At 35.1% G+C, this 21035-nt stretch overlaps 1 protein-coding gene across 7 annotated transcripts in view; it reads right to left on the reverse strand.

The window, feature by feature from the left end:
- LOC6032945 (protein rolling stone) overlaps nt 1-21035 on the reverse strand; it is a 130698-nt gene that overhangs the window by 85630 nt on the left and 24033 nt on the right. For 6 of the 7 annotated variants that reach the window (XM_038252231.1, XM_038252230.1, XM_038252227.1 and 3 more), the window contains exon 2: nt 9235-9556. The exons of the other annotated variant lie outside the window; for it this stretch is intronic. The gene's annotated coding sequence lies outside the window, so the exon portion shown is untranslated. The remainder of the gene's footprint in view (nt 1-9234; nt 9557-21035) is intronic. 7 annotated transcript variants of the gene reach the window in all.

The raw sequence follows: 21035 nt of genomic DNA on the forward strand, positions 1-21035 counted from the left end.
CAATTTCAAGTCATTTCTATAGGGGGTATATCAAAAATGTTTAAAATAAAGTTTGAAATTTCCGGTTTTGAATGAAAGCATTCGCTTTGAGACATGATTTTAGCGCAAAATTAATTATTTTGTCAAAACTGGTCAAAATTTTCCCATAGTTGCAGAGGAATTTGATAAAATACTTAAATACCAAAATAATACCAAAATGTGCCATCCTGACTTAGAAAATTTTCCACAATTTCAAGTCATTTCTGTAGGGGGTATATCAAAAGTGTTTAAAATCAAGTTTGAAATTTCCGATTTTGAATGAAAGCATTCGCTTTGAGACATGATTTTAGCGCAAAATTAATTATTTTGTCAAAACTGGTCAAAATTTTCCCATAGTTGCAGAGGAATTTGATAAAATACTGTAATACCAAAAGAATACCAAAATGTGGTGTTCGATCATTGACAAATTCTGCAATTTTGCAATATCAAAACAATACCTTAAATTGGTATGATACGACATTTTGCTCTTGCATAATCCTTAAGACAAATTTTAAAGGGTCCAGGAATACCAAAATTTGGTATTGATACCAGAGAAAGGTATTATTACGCATTTCCCTTGTTATTTACCCATGCTCGGGAAAGCAGAAGGGATTATGTGTGGAAATGCAAAAAAGTTGATGGTTTCCAAGGTTTAATTGAATAATTTAAAAAAAGAAAATGCAATTTCGAGGTCAGAGTCAAAGAAATTTTGAACACATTTCAGATAAGGCTTCATGCATAAAGTACGCAACGCTAAAAGCTAAAATCACGACTAATTGAATCCCCTGGAGACTTTCTGGTGCATCATTTTTTTCCACAGTTACAAACTGTAAATCAGTTCCAATTGTGCCAACACCCTCCCGAGAGACTTGCCGTCGGCCAGTCCATTCCTCTAAACCGATGATTCCGGGGTGTCGTTTATCTTCGTTTGGCAACCCTTTCTCCCCCCCCCCCTCCAGGGGTGGGAAAAGGTCACCAAGTTGACGTCCAGGGGCCACAATAAACAATAAATCCTCGTCAACCTGGGAACCAACGTCAAACGTTGACTTGCAAATTTGCGTCGTGGGATCAACACGCGATGTCACTTGCCCCCATGGTTGCAGCAGCATAACGCTCATGTCCCCAGTCCCAGGGGAAGGGAAGGTGGTCTGGTCAACCGCCGACCCACGATGCTGGACCAGGGCTCCTTTATTGGATCAATTAAATTATGTCGATGTGATTGCCGTTATTCAATTAAAGCGAGCAGCGAGACTCCGTCTGACCGAAAAGGCCAAGAACGAGCGACGACGTCGGTGGCGATGCTGCTGGGAACCACGTGTTTCGTGTGGTGCACGGTGAGAAAAAAGATTGATTAACGGAAATGAAGTTCTGCATCTGGAGTGACACTGTCAGTAGGATAATTGATATCAAGTCTTTGGTAAGTAATTTAATTGAGTTGAGTGATTTTTTAGAGTCAATTGAAAATCTCTGCAAGATGGAGAAACATTTATTAAAACAGATTTTTTGAAAGGGGGTCTAATCGTCTAAAATTCGAACACCGATAGGAGACTGATGCTCCAGACATTTGCATTCAAGTCTTTATAACGTCATGATTCGAAATCCGGACACTTAGTATCATATCATTTTTGTTAAAGCTGACAAAAAACCATGTAATAAGTTGGAAATGTAGAAATATCATCCGGATGTAGTATTAACAGGCAGTTTTAGGAGAATGCATGCAAAATATGTATTTTCTAACCATTTTTCATCAGAATTTGAAAATAAAAACGATTTGCTGCGTTTCAAATCCCGGACACTGATAAAAGCTGATTCGAAATCCGGACACTTTTGCTTCGAATTCTGGATACTCGTTTTTCTAATGAATCGCACAATTTTGGACTTAAATGTTAGTGAATGGCACTCTTTAGGTCTTAAATAAGCTGTTAACATCAAAACAATCGATATTTTATATAAAAATTTGCTCAAATTTAAGGAAATCAAAACCATAAATTTCTGCTTTGCCTTCCCGGTGCTTCGGACGACTATGAAATATTTCACATGAAATGTTTCGCATTTTTCGTAATCTTATAATTTTATTTAATTTAATTGTTTTGACATTAACTACAGCGTTCAAACAAACTTTAAATAAAAGTTGATGTTAGAATTTAGATAAAATATTGCAGTTTTTGTGATATATAAATATATTTTTAAAGTTCAGACAATTTCCTACAATTTTGCCTAAGAAACATCGACGGTTTGACCTCTGATTGCTGACATACAGCGGATGAAAGCAAAACAATAAGGAAAATTAAAGTTTTAAAAGTCTAAACCAAAAAGCTCCTTATTTTCTAATGTCAATATCATCAGCAACTAATAGTTGAGAAATTCTCTACCAAAACTGGAAATGGATTTTATTTGTATTTTTTTATTTGACTCAAACTTTGTGGGGGCCTTCCCTATGACCAAATAAGCTATTTTGCGTCATTGGTTCACCCATACACCCATACAATTGTATGTAAATATTCAAACAGCTGTAACTTTTGAGTGAATTTTCTGATCAATTTGGTGTCTTCGGCAAAGTTGTAGGTATTGTTGAGGACTTTTGAGAAAAAAATAGGTACACGGAAAAAAAAATTTGGAGATTTTTTATCAACTTTTTTTTCACTAAAACTCAATTTCCCAAAATACGTATTTTTTGATTTTCGAGATTTATTGATATGTTTTATGGGACAAAAATCTGCAACTTTTGAGCCATAGAGAAACATGGTCAAAAAATCTGCCGCCGAGTTATGAATTTTTGAAAAAATTGTGATTTTGGAAAAAATCGAAGTTTCATGCAAAAACAAGTTTGACATTACATTTTAATGTAAAATTGAATTTGCAATCGAAAAGTACTTTACAGATTTTTTGATAAAGGGCTCCGTTTTCAAGATATAGCCACCGAAAGTTTGATTTTAGCGAAATATTTACAGTTTTTCAATTTTTAAAAATAGTGACCATGAGTGACCATTTCTAAAAATATTTTTTTTGAAAAGTTCAGAAAATTTGCTATAAAATTGTCTAAGAGACATTGAAGATTGGACCTCTGGTTGCTGAAATACAGCGGCTTAAAGAAAAAGAAACACGAAAATTGAAGTTTTCTGAGTCTCACCCAATCAGCCCACCATTTTCTAATGACGATATCTCAGCAATTAATGGTCCGATTTTCAATGTTAATACATGAAACATTCGTGAAATTTTCCGATCTTTTCGAAAAAAATATTTTGGGCGTAATATTCAATTCATAACTCGGCGGCAGATTTTTTGACCATGTTTCTCTATGGCTCAAAAGTTGCGGATTTTTGTCTCCTAAAACATATCAAAAAATCTTGAAAATAAAAAAAAATACGTATTTTGGGAAATTGAGTTTTAGTAAAAAAAAAGTTGATTAAAAAATCTGCAAATATTTTTTTCCGTGTAACTTTTTTTCTCAAAATTCCTCAACAATACCTACAACTTTGCCGAAGACACCAAATTGATCAGAAAATTCACTCAAAAGTTACAGCTGTTTGAATATTTACATACCATTTTTGTATGGACAGCTGCCAAAATTGTATGGAGACTTGTATGGGTGAACCAATGACGCAAAATAGCTTATTTGGTCATAGGGAAGGCCCCACAAAGTTTGAGTCAAATACAAAAATACAAAAAATAAAAATGGTCGAAATCGGCTGATTTCGTAGAGAGTTGCTCAGTTCTATTTCCAATGTTAAAAAATAAAACAATTGAAAAATGTCAAGATCCAAAAATATTTTGATGTTTTTTAAACAGTTATTTAAAATAGCGCCCAATTGAAATCTAGATTACTTTTTCAAGACAAGAAATATGCCATGGGTTTCCTTTATACATAGGATCTTTTGAAAAATAAGCTAGAAATATTAGTGTTGAATCCAAAATTACTAATTTTCAAAGAAAAAGTTTGTGAAATGTGTCATAAAGTGCTACAGTTTTGCATTTTTTTTAATTTTTTTCAAATTTATACTGATAATTTGAAAACGTAGAACAATTATTTTGAATTATTTTTAGTTAAATTTTAAACGGCAGATTTAAGGTTTTTAATCATATTTAAGCATAATTATATTTCTCAATTGTTGAAATTTTCAATTAAAAGCATTTGTTTTAAATCTGTAGTTACTGATTTTTTTTCACGAAAAAGCATAATTCGAAAAAAAAGTTCTCCGATCAGGCTCAATTTTTTTTCTGGAGGTTTCTTGGTCGAAATAATTAGACCCATATTTATTTTTGTTTGGCCATTAGGGTGACCTTCGCCGTGTTAGGGTGGTCCGAAAAATGTAAATTTTCTTCGATTTTCGCAAAAAACCACATTTTTCAAAAAATCATAACTCCACACCATTTCAACCAATTTTAGAAAAAAAATCATAACATATAAAAAATGGCGAATGGGTTTGAATGGGTTCCGAGATACGAGTTTTTTTTGACAAAAAAAAACTGGGTTTTTTGACGTGCGCAAAAACGGAAATTTGACGAAAACGGAAAAAATCCCGTGTGGATCAATCGGAAATCAACTATTTTTGTTACTAAATCTGCAATAACTTAAAAATTTAAACATATTTAAACAAATGCATGTTTGGGTATCAACATTTTCATATTTGAAAGGCGCAAATTTCTGGAAAATTATTAGCATCCGAAAATGAACATTTTTGCGCGCCTGTCTCAAAGGGGCAACATAACAGGTGCATTGCTAGGCAGGCAGGCAGGCAACCTAGCACGCACGTGAGTTTAAAAATAATTGTTTTTAGGTCCCGGCCCCTTAAAGCCGTCTGCGCAAAAATGGTCATTTTCAGAAGCTAATAACTTTTCAGCAAAAAATCCTAGAAATACGGTGTCTTTGGGAAATTTGTTTTAAATTTAATGAAGATCCTACATCTGAGAATTGATAAAGATTGGACGACTATTGCGCCCTCCACAGGTTAAAAAAGGAAACATTTGCTTTTCTCCACACATTTTGACATTTTTTTTTCATACAAAATTCAAGCGATTAGAGGGAGGAGTTCCCTTAGTCAGAATGAGCTCAAATTTGGAATTTAGTCTAGTGATTTCAGGAGGTAGCCTCCAGAAAGCCCGGATTTGGACCACCCTAGTTCACGTGACTTATAAAATCAGCTCAAAGGCAAAAACACGAAAAAATGTTATAAATCACGTTTTAGAACTTGTAGCGCAAGGTGAAATCAATCAACATGAAATAAAGGGAATCATTGGAAATATCAATCAATTGTCAAGAATTTCCATGCCTGACAGCACGCCCGACGTCGTTCACAAATCACCCTAATTAAACTGTCATCGCTTAGTTAAGCTTGTTTCCCTCCGTGCATCATTGATTCTTCGTCACGCACTACATAACGGGCAAACATGCAAAGGGGGTGGGGGGAATGCCTGTGGTCTCCCCCCCCCCCCCTCCTAGAATCGGTCAAGTGGACGTGTCGCATAACGGTCGTCGGCTATGTTGGCGGTCGAATGGAGGAAATTGAATTATTTTCCAGCCCGCACACCCTCAGCGAAGCCCCATCGAACTAAATTCGCTGTGGTTTCATTAGCGAGTGTGGCCACATATTGCATTGGTTGGCGACTGTCTCTCTCATGACGGAGCAGCTCCTGGAATTGGGTTTTGCGCTAAATTGTGCCATTTCCTAAATTATTATTGCCCATTCAAGTGATTGAGCTAATGATTTTCCGGGGGTAGAATGAAATTTAAATCGTCGCCGTAGATTTTCGTTGAAGAAATCTTGACAAATTGAGTTGCTCGCAGAGTTTTGTCTTGCCGTTGAAGAATTAAGAAGTTGCCACGAAAATAAAAAAGTGATTCCCTCTAAATTGGGCAACTTTCCTGAAAGCATTAGCAAGTTTGCTTGTGTTCTCAATTGAAGTAGAAACGTTAGGAGAGAGCTTAAGAGGTGACCACTCAACATTCAAAAAAGTTCAACCGTCGTTCGCTTGAGGGGGTGGGTGGCAATAACTGGCAACACGGCCAAGGCCAACCAAACGGATGAACTTTTCTGCTCAAAGCTGCTCAGATTATGCTCCGAGATGTTTGTTTGTGTGTCTGTGTGTTTATAGTGTATACTTTCTGACGAGAGAGAAATTCTGAGGAGAAGCTGTTTTTTCCAAGTTCAGGGTCTAGCATTAGTGGGAAGGACCATTCAGTGCTAATTGCACCCTATTCATGGAGGGTCCTGCGCCTGGGGGAAATTTCCGTTACACGATTTTTCTCGCCAGTTTCAAGAGCTACAGCTAATCGAAATGCATGGACGGGTTGAGGATCCATCGAGGAAAAAGATTGCAGGAAGGGGTGTCAGATATTAAAATCTTCAACTTCAAAACTTCAAATCTTCAAATCTTCAAATCTTCAAATCTTCAAATCTTCAAATCTTCAAATCTTCAAATCTTCGAATCTTCAAATCTTCAAATCTTCAAATCTTCAAATCTTCAAATCTTCAAATCTTCAAATCTTCAAAACTTCAAAACTTCAAATCTTTAAATCTTCAAATCTTCAAATCTTCAAATCTTCAAATCTTCAAATCTTCAAATCTTCGAATCTTCAAATCTTCAAATCTTCAAATCTTCAAATCTTCAAATCTTCAAATCTTCAAATCTTCAAATCTTCAAATCTTCGAATCTTCAAATCTTCAAATCTTCAAATCTTCAAATCTTCAAATCTTCAAATCTTCAAATCTTCAAAACTTCCAAACCTTAAAATCTTTAAATCTTCAAATCTTCAAATCTTCAAATCTTCAAATCTTCAAATCTTCAAATCTTCAAATCTTGAAATCTTGAAATCTTGAAATCTTGAAATCTTGAAATCTTGAAATCTTGAAATCTTCATATCTTGAAATCTTGAAATCTTGAAATCTTGAAATCTTGAAATCTTGAAATCTTGAAATCTTGAAATCTTGAAATCTTGAAATCTTGAAATCTTGAAATCTTGAAATCTTGAAATCTTGAAATCTTGAAATCTTGAAATCTTGAAATCTTGAAATCTTGAAATCTTGAAATCTTGAAATCTTGAAATCTTGAAATCTTGAAATCTTGAAATCTAGAAATCTTGAAATCTTGAAATCTTGAAATCTTGAAATCTTGAAATCTTGAAATCTTGAAATCTTGAAATCTTGAAATCTTGAAATCTTGAAATCTTGAAATCTTGAAATCTTGAAATCTTGAAATCTTGAAATCTTGAAATCTTGAAATCTTGAAATCTTGAAATCTTGAAATCTTGAAATCTTGAAATCTTGAAATCTTGAAATCTTGAAATCTTGAAATCTTGAAATCTTGAAATCTTGAAATCTTGAAATCTTGAAATCTTGAAATCTTGAAATCTTGAAATCTTGAAATCTTGAAATCTTGAAATCTTGAAATCTTGAAATCTTGAAATCTTGAAATCTTGAAATCTTAAAATCTTGAAATCTTGAAATCTTGAAATCTTGAAATCTTGAAATCTTGAAATCTTGAAATCTTGAAATCTTGAAATCTTGAAATCTTGAAATCTTGAAATCTTGAAATCTTGAAATCTTGAAATCTTGAAATCTTGAAATCTTGAAATCTTGAAATCTTGAAATCTTGAAATCTTGAAATCTTGAAATCTTGAAATCTTGAAATCTTGAAATCTTGAAATCTTGAAATCTTGAAATCTTGAAATCTTGAAATCTTGAAATCTTGAAATCTTGAAATCTTGAAATCTTGAAATCTTGAAATCTTGAAATCTTGAAATCTTGAAATCTTGAAATCTTGAAATCTTGAAATCTTGAAATCTTGAAATCTTGAAATCTTGAAATCTTGAAATCTTGAAATCTTGAAATCTTGAAATCTTGAAATCTTGAAATCTTGAAATCTTGAAATCTTGAAATCTTGAAATCTTGAAATCTTGAAATCTTGAAATCTTGAAATCTTGAAATCTTGAAATCTTGAAATCTTGAAATCTTGAAATCTTGAAATCTTGAAATCTTGAAATCTTGAAATCTTGAAATCTTGAAATCTTGAAATCTTGAAATCTTGAAATCTTGAAATCTTGAAATCTTGAAATCTTGAAATCTTGAAATCTTGAAATCTTGAAATCTTGAAATCTTGAAATCTTGAAATCTTGAAATCTTGAAATCTTGAAATCTTGAAATCTTGAAATCTTGAAATCTTGAAATCTTGAAATCTTGAAATCTTGAAATCTTGAAATCTTGAAATCTTGAAATCTTGAAATCTTAAAATCTTGAAATCTTGAAATCTTCAAATCATCAAATCTTCAAATCTTCAAATCTTGCTATTAATAAATGTATATTAAAGTAATTCGAGGGCCTCGTGGCGCGGTGGTTAGCGGCTTCGGCTGCCGATCCCTAAGTTGCTGTGGGGCGTGGGTTCGATTCCCGCCTTATCCTCCTGACCTTCTATCGGATGGGGAAGTAAAACGTCGGTCGGACGTTTACTTCGGACTTCGGACGCCTAGAAATGAGCAGAAACTTGCAACAGAGCCCACCAAAGTCCCGGGGGTCGTTAAAGTGGATTGCTTTGTTTTTTTTTTAAAGTAATTTTCTAACAGATTTTTTTATGTTTAAACAATTAAATTAACACAACTTGGCACCATTGCTCAAACGCCATATTTTCTTATTCACACACTGCCACACCAAGAACTTGATGCCTGGCAAGTCAGACTTGCAACTTTTCCTTTTTTTCCTTCCAGTTTGCCATTAAAATGCAGTAAGTTCTACTTTTCATGGGAGAGATGTCACAGGACCTTGACGTTGGCTGCGAAAAAGACATTTGGGGGGATTTTTGCCATCGTCTTCGAATTCAGTCCTGGCATCGGTTTGAAAAAAGTTCGACAGTTTTTTTTTATAATGCACATTCAAATGTAGGCGTTGAATATATTTGCAGTTATGCTCTTTGGCCGAACTAAATCCAGTTTTCGATGGCTTTGAAAAGTTGCACAACATGCACATTTTAACGCTGCGGTTGCTTTGACGTCCTGTGCAGAACCAGATTCAATTTGTGACTCTAATGAAAGCAAATCCGATGCATTCGACATGTTGCAGGAATTCCCCTCCCCAGATGGAGCTGTTAACCGGTGCGAACGCAGTCTACATGTGGGCGTTATAGCTGTACAAAATTCCCACGAATTGCATAAATCCAGGCGATTGCAAAGCTACAGCTCAAAGCATGGAACTACAAAAAACTCAGAATAATAATCGCAAAAATTACCTGAAGCACGATGGTTTGATTTCGTTGTGCGAACACGCACAACTTTGCTGCTCTTGGTATTCCAATGTGAAGCTGGGTGCTGATCCGTTTCAAGGGGTGGTAAATTCAACGCAGTTGATGCGTTCTCCTTTTTTTGCTCACTACACACAAGTGGTTGTCGAACCTTTTGGGCTGCCCCCCAGACTTTTTACGCAATTTTTCCTTCGCAACTTGGGCGATGCTTGCAGGAAATCGGTGCACTCATTTTGGTAGCTCACTTTAAATTACACTTGTAGGGGTTTTCCTCGATTTATTTACTTTTTTTCCTAGAACTCGACGAGCACTGTTTTACATAATTAAACATGGATCAGCAACATAATTAAATTAATTCAATCGACACCTCTGGTGTCAGTGTTTGCTCGGACATGAATGTTTAATGATAAGTAATTGCTGTATGTCAGGCTGAAATTATCATCGAGTAATGATCTATATAAGCAATAAAACATTAATTGAACAAAGAGCAACAAAAAAGTTCATAAATCAAACTAATCAAATAAACAGTTTAAATAAACCAAAAATTGACTTAAAAATAAATGAAAAAAGGAGCAATTCTTCCCGAATTCCGAAAATCTTTTTTGCGAAGACCTTTCCTATGACCAAAGAAGCCATTTTGTGTCATTGGTGAACCCATAGAAGTCTCGAAACAATTTTGGCAGCTGTCCATATAAAAATGGAACGTAAATATTCAAAAATCTGCATCTTTTGAAGGAGTTTTCTGATTGATACAATTCCTCGGCATAGGTGTAGGCATTTATAAGGGCTATTCAGAAAAAAAACGAATTGCAGATTTTTAAATGAACTTTCATCAGAAATCTGTTTACCAAAATTGTTTTTTTATTGTTTTGAACTGTTTTCATATGTTTTAGGGGACAAACATTGAATATTGTACCTCGGGTTGCTGAGATAGAGCGGATAAAAGAAGAACATAGAAGAAAATTAAAGATTTTAGAGTGTTTTTAAAGGTCCTATAAGCTATTGTGTTTCATATGTTTATAGGATCTTTAAAAAAACTCTAGAAATATTCCAGAAATTCATATGGGTAATTCTCCGCCAACTCACACAGCAGTTGCTCCGACCCCTCTTCGATTTGCGTGAAACTTTGTCCTAAGGGGTAACTTTTGTCCCTGATCACGAATCCGAGGTCCGTTTTTTGATATCTCGTGACGGGTGGGCGGTACGACCCCTTCCATTTTTGCACATGCGAAAAAAGAGGTGTTTTTCAATAATTTGCAGCCTGAAACGGTGATGAGATAGAAATTTGGTGTCAAAGGGACTTTTATGTAAAATTAGACGCCCGATTTGATGGCGTAATCAGAATTCCGAAAAAACGTATTTTTCATCGAAAAAAACACTAAAAAAGTTTTAAAAATTCTCCCATTTTCCGTTACTCGACTGTAAAAAATTTTGGAACATGTCATTTTATGGGAAATTTAATGTACTTTTCGAATCTACATTGTCCCAGAAGGGTCATTTTTCATTTAGAACAAAATTTTTCATTTTAAAATTTCGTGTTTTTCTAACTTTGCAGGGTTATTTTTAGAGTGTAACAATGTTCTACAAAGTTGTAGAGCAGACAATTACAAAAATTTTGATATATATACATAAGGGTTTGCTTATAAACATCACAAGTTATCACGATTTTACGAAAAAAGTTTTAAAAAGTTGGTCGTCATCGATCATGGCCGTTCATGGTCACCCGCGACAGACACGGACGACGAAACAAAGAGAAACGCAAAAAGTAACTTTTTCAAAACTTTTTTTCGTAAAATCGCGATAACTTGTGATGTTTATAAGCAAACCCCTAATGTCTATATATCAAAATTTTTGTAATTGTCTACTCTACAACTTTGTAGAACATTGTTACACTCTAAAAATAACCCTGCAAAGTTAGAAAAACACGAAATTTTAAAATGAAAAATTTTGTTCTAAATGAAAAAATGACCCTTCTGGGACAATGTAGATTCGAAAAGTACATTAAATTTCCCATAAAATGACATGTTCCAAAATTTTTTACAGTCGAGTTACGGAAAATGGGAGAATTTTTAAAACTTTTTTATTGTTTTTTTCGATGAAAAATACGTTTTTTCGGAATTCTGACTATGTCACCAAATCGGGCGTCTAATTTTACATAAAAGTCCCTTTGATGCCAAATTTCTATCTCATCACCGTTTCAGGCTGCAAATTATTGAAAAACACCTCTTTTTTCGCATGTTCAAAAATGGAAGGGGTCGTACCGCCCCTCCGTCACGAGATATCAAAAAACGGACCTCGGATTCGTGATCAGGGACAAAAGTTACCCCTTAGGACAAAGTTTCACGCAAATCGAAGAGGGGTCGGGGCAACTTTTCCCGATTTCGTGTGAGTTGGTAGAGAATTACCCATATATATATTGAAAACATAAATTTTCTTGTTTTTTTTTTATTAGACAAAATTTTAAACATTTGCATTTAAACAAAGATCAATAATATGTTGAGAAATGGTCACTCATGGGCAACTTTTGAAAAAAAAAATCGAAAAACATCAAAATTTTAATGAAAATCAAACTTTTTGCCATATTTTGAAAACGCTGCACTTTATGCAATTTTTTTTATGTTGTTTTTGATTTTCACATTTCACATTGAAAACTGTAGCCAAAATAAACCAATAATAATTTTATTGCTTGCTCTATATTGCAAAAATAAGCGCGATAAGTAAGTTTTTCACTAAACATTAAGATTAAAAAAATATATGGCCTCTCAAACTAACATTTTCTCAACGGGTTTTGTAAAATAGTTACTTCAGGGATAGTTGCAATAATAATGAGCCCTTTTCAAATGTTGCTCCAGGTTTTTTAACACAACTTGGCATTTTTGAAGTTGATGTCAGTAAACGCCTCAGTTTCGTCACGGTATGATAGATTTGGGCTCCCTGAACACGCTCCAATCGACAGAATTGAATTTTAAGGGATTCCCTGCCACCCACGTATCTATGGGGGTATCAAAAATAAGGGTGTGCGCATGGTTGCTTATATGAGGGAACGCATTGTTGTTTAACATGATTCCATAGCATTTAGACCCAAATTTACAATTTTATTTATTTGCAGGGAATTCAATAAAATTCAATTCTGTCGATTGGAGCGTGTTCAAGCAACCCAAATACATCATACCTTGACGAAACTGATGCGTTTACTGACATCAACTTCAAAAATTTCGAGTTGTGTAATCGATACATAAGTACAATTAATTTGAATTTTCAGCTATTGTATTAAAAAAGAAAAGGGCTCTCTAATTTTAAAATATTTTTTCAAACTCCCAAGCTAAGTGATTTTTCAAGCACAAAATTTCTAGTTTTCACGAGGACTATCACATCAAACCATCAATTACGTGGGAATTTCACGGGACTTGGTAAAAAATAAAATATTATATGATTGACATTAAAAAAATATATATATTTTTTCAAAGCCCGAGTCATTTAATCTAAAATAAAATTTCGTTTGGGAAATCTTGTTTTAAATTTAATGACAGTCAAATTAAAACAATTCCATTACAACTATAACATGTTATTAACTGAGCACATTAATTACTACAAAAGTTTTCAAAAACAACTCTGTTTGGGAGTAGCATCCACCCTTGGATGTACCCCTGGTCAAACTTATATTCACCACTTTTGATACCTTCGATCCTCTCTGGAGAGATCAATGACGTCACCTAGGATTAGCTCATTATCTCCGGATTTTGGTGCTAATATGCGTGATATGGATCGACTTGTGGGTTGAAGATGATCTGTAGGAGATTTAGGTTTAAACACACACAGTCCAATATACCAAGTTGAGCCGATAGGAGATCGCCAACAGGAGGGCCTCTGGCCCGCGCTGCGAGCGCAATTTACTTGTACTTTTTGTTAGTTGTTAAGTGTTAATAAAGTGACGATTTTTACTCGGTTATTTTACTTAATTCCCGCGAGTTATTACTGTGCGATATCCGGTGCGATCTGACGAGTCCTCGGTGGACTCTGGGAAGAATTGGCCGCTGCTGTTCCTGGGAAACCGACTCCGGGTGTGCACAGGACGTGTACCCCCCCCCCCCCCCCCCTAACTGGAGCATCTACCGGTTCGTGTTGGGGTCTGGTGAACGCTGCTCAGGTTCTATCGAATTTCACGGTGAGAAGGACCAACCCCAACAAACTCTGTATCAAATGAAACCCCCCTCCCCTTTTATTCAGAGCAATTTTTAAAAGGAAAATCAAAATCATTAAATAAAATGTAAATTTAGTCTAACTACAGTCTTACTTTTCTCATTTTGGTATCATTTGATGATTAGGTCCAATAAACCTTTTTTTGGCTGTTTGTGTGTTTTTGAACTCCCTTGACTGAAGGCGGATTCAAAAACACTCAAAAAGCGTAAATTGAAAACTTTGCTTATTGGACCCTAACAATCTGGAATTCAAGAGTGCCATGCCAATATCACGTATCATCTAAAATTTAGATTTAAAAGCATTGTCTATTGTGTTGCCTTTCTTTTTTTAAATTTGTTTTTATTGTTTTCATAAAATTCTTGAATATCAGGAATTCGCGAAAATTGTGAAATTGCGAATTTCAAGCTATCCGCGAAATCGTGGAAATTCACTAACCCTACACGGGTAGAAATCCTGTAAGCAAATCCGGTTACTCTGTGTAGTTGAATTCGACAACATAGAAATGTTTTCAAAATCATCAACATTTTTCCCGACTTTTCTGCAAATGTTTTCAAAATCGATGATATTGTTGTTCGAAATCGAAAAAAATGTTCACGATTTTGGAAACATTTCCATGTTGTCGAATTCAACAAAACAGAGTTACCGGATTTTCTTGCAGGATTTATATCCGTGTACTTATAATATAGAAAATGTAACACAGCCAAAGATAATCTCAAAAAAAAGTTAAAAAAATATATATTTTTATTGAACACTATTTTTTTACAATTTTCTGTATTGGAGCAAATCTCAACGAAATCGGCCGATTTCGACCATTTTTGTTTTTTTGTATTTTTTGCTTTGACTTAAACTTTGTGAGGGCCTTCCATATGACCAAATAAGCTATTTTGCGTCATTGGTTCACCCATACAAGTCTCCATACAATTTTGGCAGCTGTCCATACAAAAATGGTATGTAAATATTCAAACAACTGTAACTTTTGAGTGAATTTTCAGATCAATTTGGTGTCTTCGGCAAAGTTGTAGGTATTGTTGAGGACTTTTTAGGAAAAAATAGGTACACGAAAAAAAGCAGATTTTTTAAATCAACTTTTTTTCACTAAAACTCAATTTCCCAAAATACGTATTCGCAACTTTTGAGCCATAGGGAAACATGGTCAAAAAATCTGCCGTCGCGTTATAAATTTTTGAAAAAAATAGTGATTTTTGGAAAAAATCGAAGTTACATGCACAAACAAATTTGACATAATTTTTTAATGCAAAATTGAATTTGCAATCGAAAAGTACTTTACAGATTTTTTGATAGAGGGCTCCGTTTTCAAAATATAGCCACCGAAAGCTTGATTTTAGCGAAATATTTGCAGTTTTTCGATTTTTAAAAATAGTGACCATGAGTGACCATTTCTAAAAATATTTTTTTGAAAAGTTCAGAAAATTTTCTATAAAATTGTCTAAGAGACATTCAAGATTGGACCTAGGGTTGCTGAGATAGAGCCGCCTTAAGAAAAAAAAACACGAAAATTAAAGTTTTCTCTATCTCACCAAAACAACCCACCATTTTCTAATGATGATATCTCAGTAACTAATGGTCCAATTTTCAATGTTAATACATGAAACATTTGTGAAATTTTCCGATCTTTTTGAAAAAAATATTGAATATTACGCTTATTAAAAATGCTAGTTTTGATTTAAAAAAATCAAAAAAAAATTTTCGAAAAGATCGGAAAATTTTACGAATGTTTCATGTATTAACATTGAAAATCGGACCATTAGTTGCTGAGATATCGTCATTAGAAAATGGTGGGTTGTTTTGGTGAGATTTAGAAAACTTCAATTTTCGTGTTTCTTTTTCTTCAAGCGGCTCTATCTCAGCAAAAAAAATTGGATAAACTAGAATATCTTAGCATTAAATGTTCAAAGTTTCATGAAATACTTTAATAATCATTTGTGGAATGAGTATCAAACGACGCAGCATTTCGAAAATATTTTCTTAAGATTAGAATTGTTAGTGTAAAGCAGGAATATACTAATATTTTCATAATTTTAAATATTGATCTTAAAAGATCAAAAATAATGTGCAATATTTTACTATATTGAGTTATTTTAAAATGATCCTCATTTTTTAAAATTTTAATTTTTCATTATTTGTATAATAAAATCAACAATGAAAGCTTACGATGTTTGAAGAAAAGTGCGTAAACTTACAATTCAAGTACAGTGAAAATTTATGTAAAACTTGATTTTCAAAAAAGTGTCTACGCGATTTATGGATGGTCCCGATGTGTCTTTTTCAAATTATGAAAATTATGACCAAAACTCACCCTCCAGACCCAATGTCACCCCTGATGACGGTTAAAAAATGTTAAAAAAATAGACTTTAAAGTCAAGGAATATTTTGCTTGGAAGTCACATTTCATGAGTTATCGCCGATAAAATGATCGTATTCCGATAATGATAACGATTGAACTATCTTTGCTGCAGTCGATAACAGACGATAACGATAACCTTATCGATTCGTTAAGTTGTTCATTGAAAAGGTAAATTACTACTATATTCTATATGATTCTTCAAAGTGGACGAATGGAAACGACAATGGAAACTCTGGATATGGAAAATGGAAGCTCATGAGGATATCCTTAGGATTTTTCCCATACAATCTTCAAGGGCTAAGGGGGAGAGATTCCCGTGGTAAGATGGAGCTCAAATTTTGAAATTTAGTTTTAATCTGTGATTGCTAAGGGTTTCCGGAATTTGAACACATTATTCATATTTGGCCTCCACAACTTCCCGCAGGTTAAACTCAAATCTGATAAATTTATCTGAATATAAGGCATTTAAAATAAATGCACAAATTAATCGCTGCGGTTTCTTTTGCCAGTTTCAACCCCGCTCCAAAAAACGCATTGCAAATATAATTTAATGACTGCTGCAATAGGGTGCGTCACAAAAGCAAAAAGTTGAGCTAGATCGCATAGGCGGGCAGAATATCATAGTATCATGTCCACAGAAGCTCTCCTGAAAATTTCAGCCAATTTGGTCAAGAATCCGAGGTGCCCACTCGATTTAAAGTTTGTATTAGATTTTGGACCCGTTAGTATGGGGAAAACGACACTTTTTACATTTTATTGTCCCAAAAATCCAAAGTTGAACCAAATTACATTCTGAGCGACCTGTTTATAGGTTTTTATATGAGGAACAACTTTGTAGAACATCGCGAAACGATCTGAGCAGATCTGGCTTAGTTATAAGTGGTTTAAGTTAAGTTGTTTTCCCAGGGTCGAAGTCAGGATTTAAGTATAGCCTTTTTATCAATACGGTCACTGTGATTAGAGAAAAAAAAATCTGACAGGTGATGTTTTTGTTGACAACATTTTCATTCCAAATTGCAATTGAAGCAGAGTTGAGGTGAGGATTTAGTTCTTTCTAAGCTTTTCATCATACCTTGACCAGTTTGTATTTTTTTAGATCCTGCCGGTGTTCAGAGGTGGAATAGACACGCTGACCATGGAGATGGTCCGACAGATTCATTAAGTGGAATCAGCTGAGCCGAAGTTTTGCTAGGGTTTCTCTTGTTTGTGGATTGGAAATTAAAGTTGTTTGTTTTTTAATCGTAATGTGTTGAAGTTGATACACAGCGTTAAATTACCTTATTATTCTCAGATCTGCTACAAAACATAGATCGGACTAGGCTTGACCACGGCATCAAAAATGGGCGCAGGAGTTAGTGTCGGTGATCTATCTGGGAAGTCAAGATGGCTTCATCCTGACCCTAACGCCGATTTTAACCCATACCAAACCCGGTTTTCTAACAGATTGTGGCTGTGGATCGTCAGGAGTGCAAAATAATCCGAGGCAGAAGGTATTGTTAGCGCTTTTGAGACCGAGTTGCTGGCAATCTGAGGGTTACTTCCCGTGTAGTCACGGGCACCTGGAACATCGCACCTGGAGAAATCACTAACTGGTACAACACTCACTGATCACCTTTGCGAGTCAAAGGCTGGTCGTTCTCATGAGCACTTACCCACTTTGGCCACAAAGTGCGGTTTGGGGTTAGATAAAGGACTAGAATTAGTTATTGACAAATTCTAAAACTAAGGGGAATTATGATCAGCAGCGTGAGCAGGTTCTCTAATTATAGGTTCAAAGCATTTATTCAAATTGTTTACTTTATACAATTATCATATAATTCACGGAACTTGCTGTTGCTAAACCACATCCAAATCCGGCACCCGCAACGGTAGGCATCTGAAATTGGTCAAACACGGCCTCCCGGACCTCGGCCTTTCGGATCATCTCCATGGTCAGCGTGTCTATTCCACCTCTGAACACCGGCAGGACCTAAAAAAATATAAACTGGTCAAGGTATGATGAAAAGCTTAGAAAGAACTAAATCCTCACCTCAACTCTGCTTCAATTGCAATTTGGAATGAAAATGTTGTCAACAAAAACATCACCTGTCAGATTTTTTTTTCTCTAATCACAGTGACCGTATTGATAAAAAGGCTATACTTAAATCCTGACTTCGACCCTGGGAAAACAACTTAACTTAAACCACTTATAACTAAGCCAGATCTGCTCAGATCGTTTCGCGATGTTCTACAAAGTTGTTCCTCATATAAAAACCTATAAACAGGTCGCTCAGAATGTAATTTGGTTCAACTTTGGATTTTTGGGACAATAAAATGTAAAAAGTGTCGTTTTCCCCATACTAACGGGTCCAAAATCTAATACAAACTTTAAATCGAGTGGGCACCTCGGATTCTTGACCAAATTGGCTGAAATTTTCAGGAGAGCTTCTGTGGACATGATACTATGATATTCTGCCCGCCTATGCGATCTAGCTCAATTTTTTGCTTTTGTGACGCACCCTACTGCTGCAAACTACTCGGTGTGATTCCAGCCGAAAAATTGACCAAATAGTTTAAAACACACACCCACTCTCAGCCCGGCTGACTGTCTGTCGATGGGTTTTGCGGGTGCCAGCTGAGTAGGGTTTCACTGTGCTTTCCGCGCGACGGGAGAATCGTCCATTCTGGCCGGATGGCCATGGTCACACCACACGCCATAATGCCACCATAAATCTTTTTTTATATACGAAATTTAAGGGCTTCTCGTGCTGGCCACACTGCTGCTGCCAGTGGAGAAAGGACTCTGCACCAAACTATTTCGCGGTTTCGATAGTGGGACGCGTCACGCGTCCGATGGGGTGACTTTGGTCGGGATTTTTTTAATTTTCAAATTTCAATATTTGCATTCAGCTTAGTAGTTGAAATATAATGTTTTAACTAATAATTAATTAAGTTTGAACCATATTTACAAGTTTACTCCACCCCACGGTATTCGATCACTCCCACACCAGAACCACGACCACACAATATGCTGCCAGTAGATCCCCATTGCAAGCTGCGAAAACAGCCGGAAGCCCATTCTGGTCCCCAAAAGCTCGAGCTGGCATGCCGCGGGTTTCGGATGACGTTCAAAGTGACGGTCTAGCACTTGCAACTCAACTCTCTGGGGGTGTGAAATTGAAGTATTTTCGGAGATTACACCCACACGGACAATGTGTCAATTAGAACCAACAGGCCCGGCTCTCATGGCAATTAAATTGGATTAGCACTTGGATGTGTGGTAGCGAGACCACACCCCTCCCTGAACCTATTCACGTGTGCTAAATGGATGTCATAATAACTCAACGTTACGACATATTAGAAATGTCCCAGTTGTTTTTTGGAGAAAGTGTAATTTAATTCTAACGAAATTTGCTTCCACCTTTAAGCCATTTGACTTCATTCGCCACTATGGCTTCAGCAGCAGAAAAAAACACGTACCAAGGTTACCCCTGAAGTTATGCAATTTGCTCTGCTCACCTCACCCCCCCACCATTTCTGACGTGTTTGTTGGATGCTGTAACCCTTTCCCTCTCTTGCTCTTGAAGAGTGCAGACAAAAAGTATACACTTTAATTAATCACACCAACTTCTGTCAGTGGCCTGTCTGTTTCAGCATTCATGCAGTGGCCATTGTATCCTACTTCCAGCTTCCTGTTTTACCACTACCACCCCCTCAAACCAAAAGGTTATCCTAGCCTTGTTAGCATGGTACATGGTGATAACCCTGCTAGTTGCAACAGAAGAAGAAGAAAAATAAAATAAAAGCATTCCAGAAGCCTGACACAATTCTGCTTTTGTTGGAGGAGGATGGCGAAAAAAAGAGTGGAAAAATTGAGGAAAAACAAGAACATGCAAAAGGCGATGACAGTCGCGAGTTTGTAGAAACAAGAAGAACGGTCAAATAGAGCGGACATTCTTCTCTCTGTCTCTCCCGCTCAACCGGGTGTTGACGGCGCGCACAATGAGGCGTTGCTACATTGTAAGAGAGATTGGGGATGGTCAGAAAGGTTTTTTACTGTTGTAAGAAATCGAATATTATAGTGCAAACTTAATTGTCCGAAGCCTCGATTGAGAGAATCAAAACAGTTGTTTTGGGGTCATACTTAAGCTGGACCATTAGAAATAAGAGTACGAAAAAAAAAATCTTTAATCAATTGTCCGAAGTTTCCAATTCCAAGGCCTTCGGATAATCGAGACTGTAATGAAATTTTCAGGATAAAAATAAGTAAAATCCAGAAAAGTGCCCACGTGGTTTGTGGATGATCCCATATAACTTTCGCCGGTTTGATATTTTTTGGGATTAGAGATATTTTTTCCTAGCGTCTGCCAGTAAAAATTTTACACATAATTAAAGGTAAAATTGAACAATTTTTCTGACATAAATGATGTACCCCTTTTTAGATGTAATTTTGCCACGATTTTTTTTTGCTGTGTGCTCATAAAGAACCATTTCACCAAACCAATTTAAATTTTCAGAAATTTGCATTGAGAAAAAAAAGTGCACTCTTAAAAACATCATTACCCTTTTTTACAACTCTCCTACAGATAAATCTCGAGATAAATCTACGTAAAGTTTGATATGATTTCGTTTAGAATGATTTCTAAAAATTACAGTTTTAAGCTCATTACTTTAATAAAATTATCCCAACTTTTTTTTGAAAGGGCTTTAAAAAATTATTTAGGACAATTTCAAATGTTGGGTCATGTTTTATGTTTTGAAACAATTTGTATCGGAAATAGCAGATAATTTCATAATATTTTTTTTCAGAATCGAAAATCGGGTTATTCGTTCTTGAGAGTGATCAACAAACGAAGGCTGATTGGACAACACTGAGATATTTTTTCCAGTTTTTTTATATCTTTTTAAAATAACTAAAAATGTATTGAACTTAAAAGCGAAGCACTTTATGAAAAGGTCATTTAAGTTCTTTTTAATTTTATATTAAATATAAAAAAATATGTTTTTTTGAAAAAAATTTTTCCGAAAAAAACATAACTTAATCAAAAAAATTACCCGCTCTGTAATTTTCTTTAGAGATCCTCTTTTTCTTAGACATGGAAAAGTGTTTTTATTATCAATTTTCAGTTACAAAAATGATCTAGAATCAGCGGAAAAAATATTCCTTGTATATTCACGCACAAAAGTATGTTTCATACGATCAGCCTTACGAAGTTTGATTCAACATTTTTCTTGTTGAATATAA

This window comes from Culex quinquefasciatus, chromosome 2, assembly GCF_015732765.1.
Source record: "Culex quinquefasciatus strain JHB chromosome 2, VPISU_Cqui_1.0_pri_paternal, whole genome shotgun sequence".
Classification (NCBI taxonomy): domain Eukaryota; kingdom Metazoa; phylum Arthropoda; class Insecta; order Diptera; family Culicidae; genus Culex; species Culex quinquefasciatus.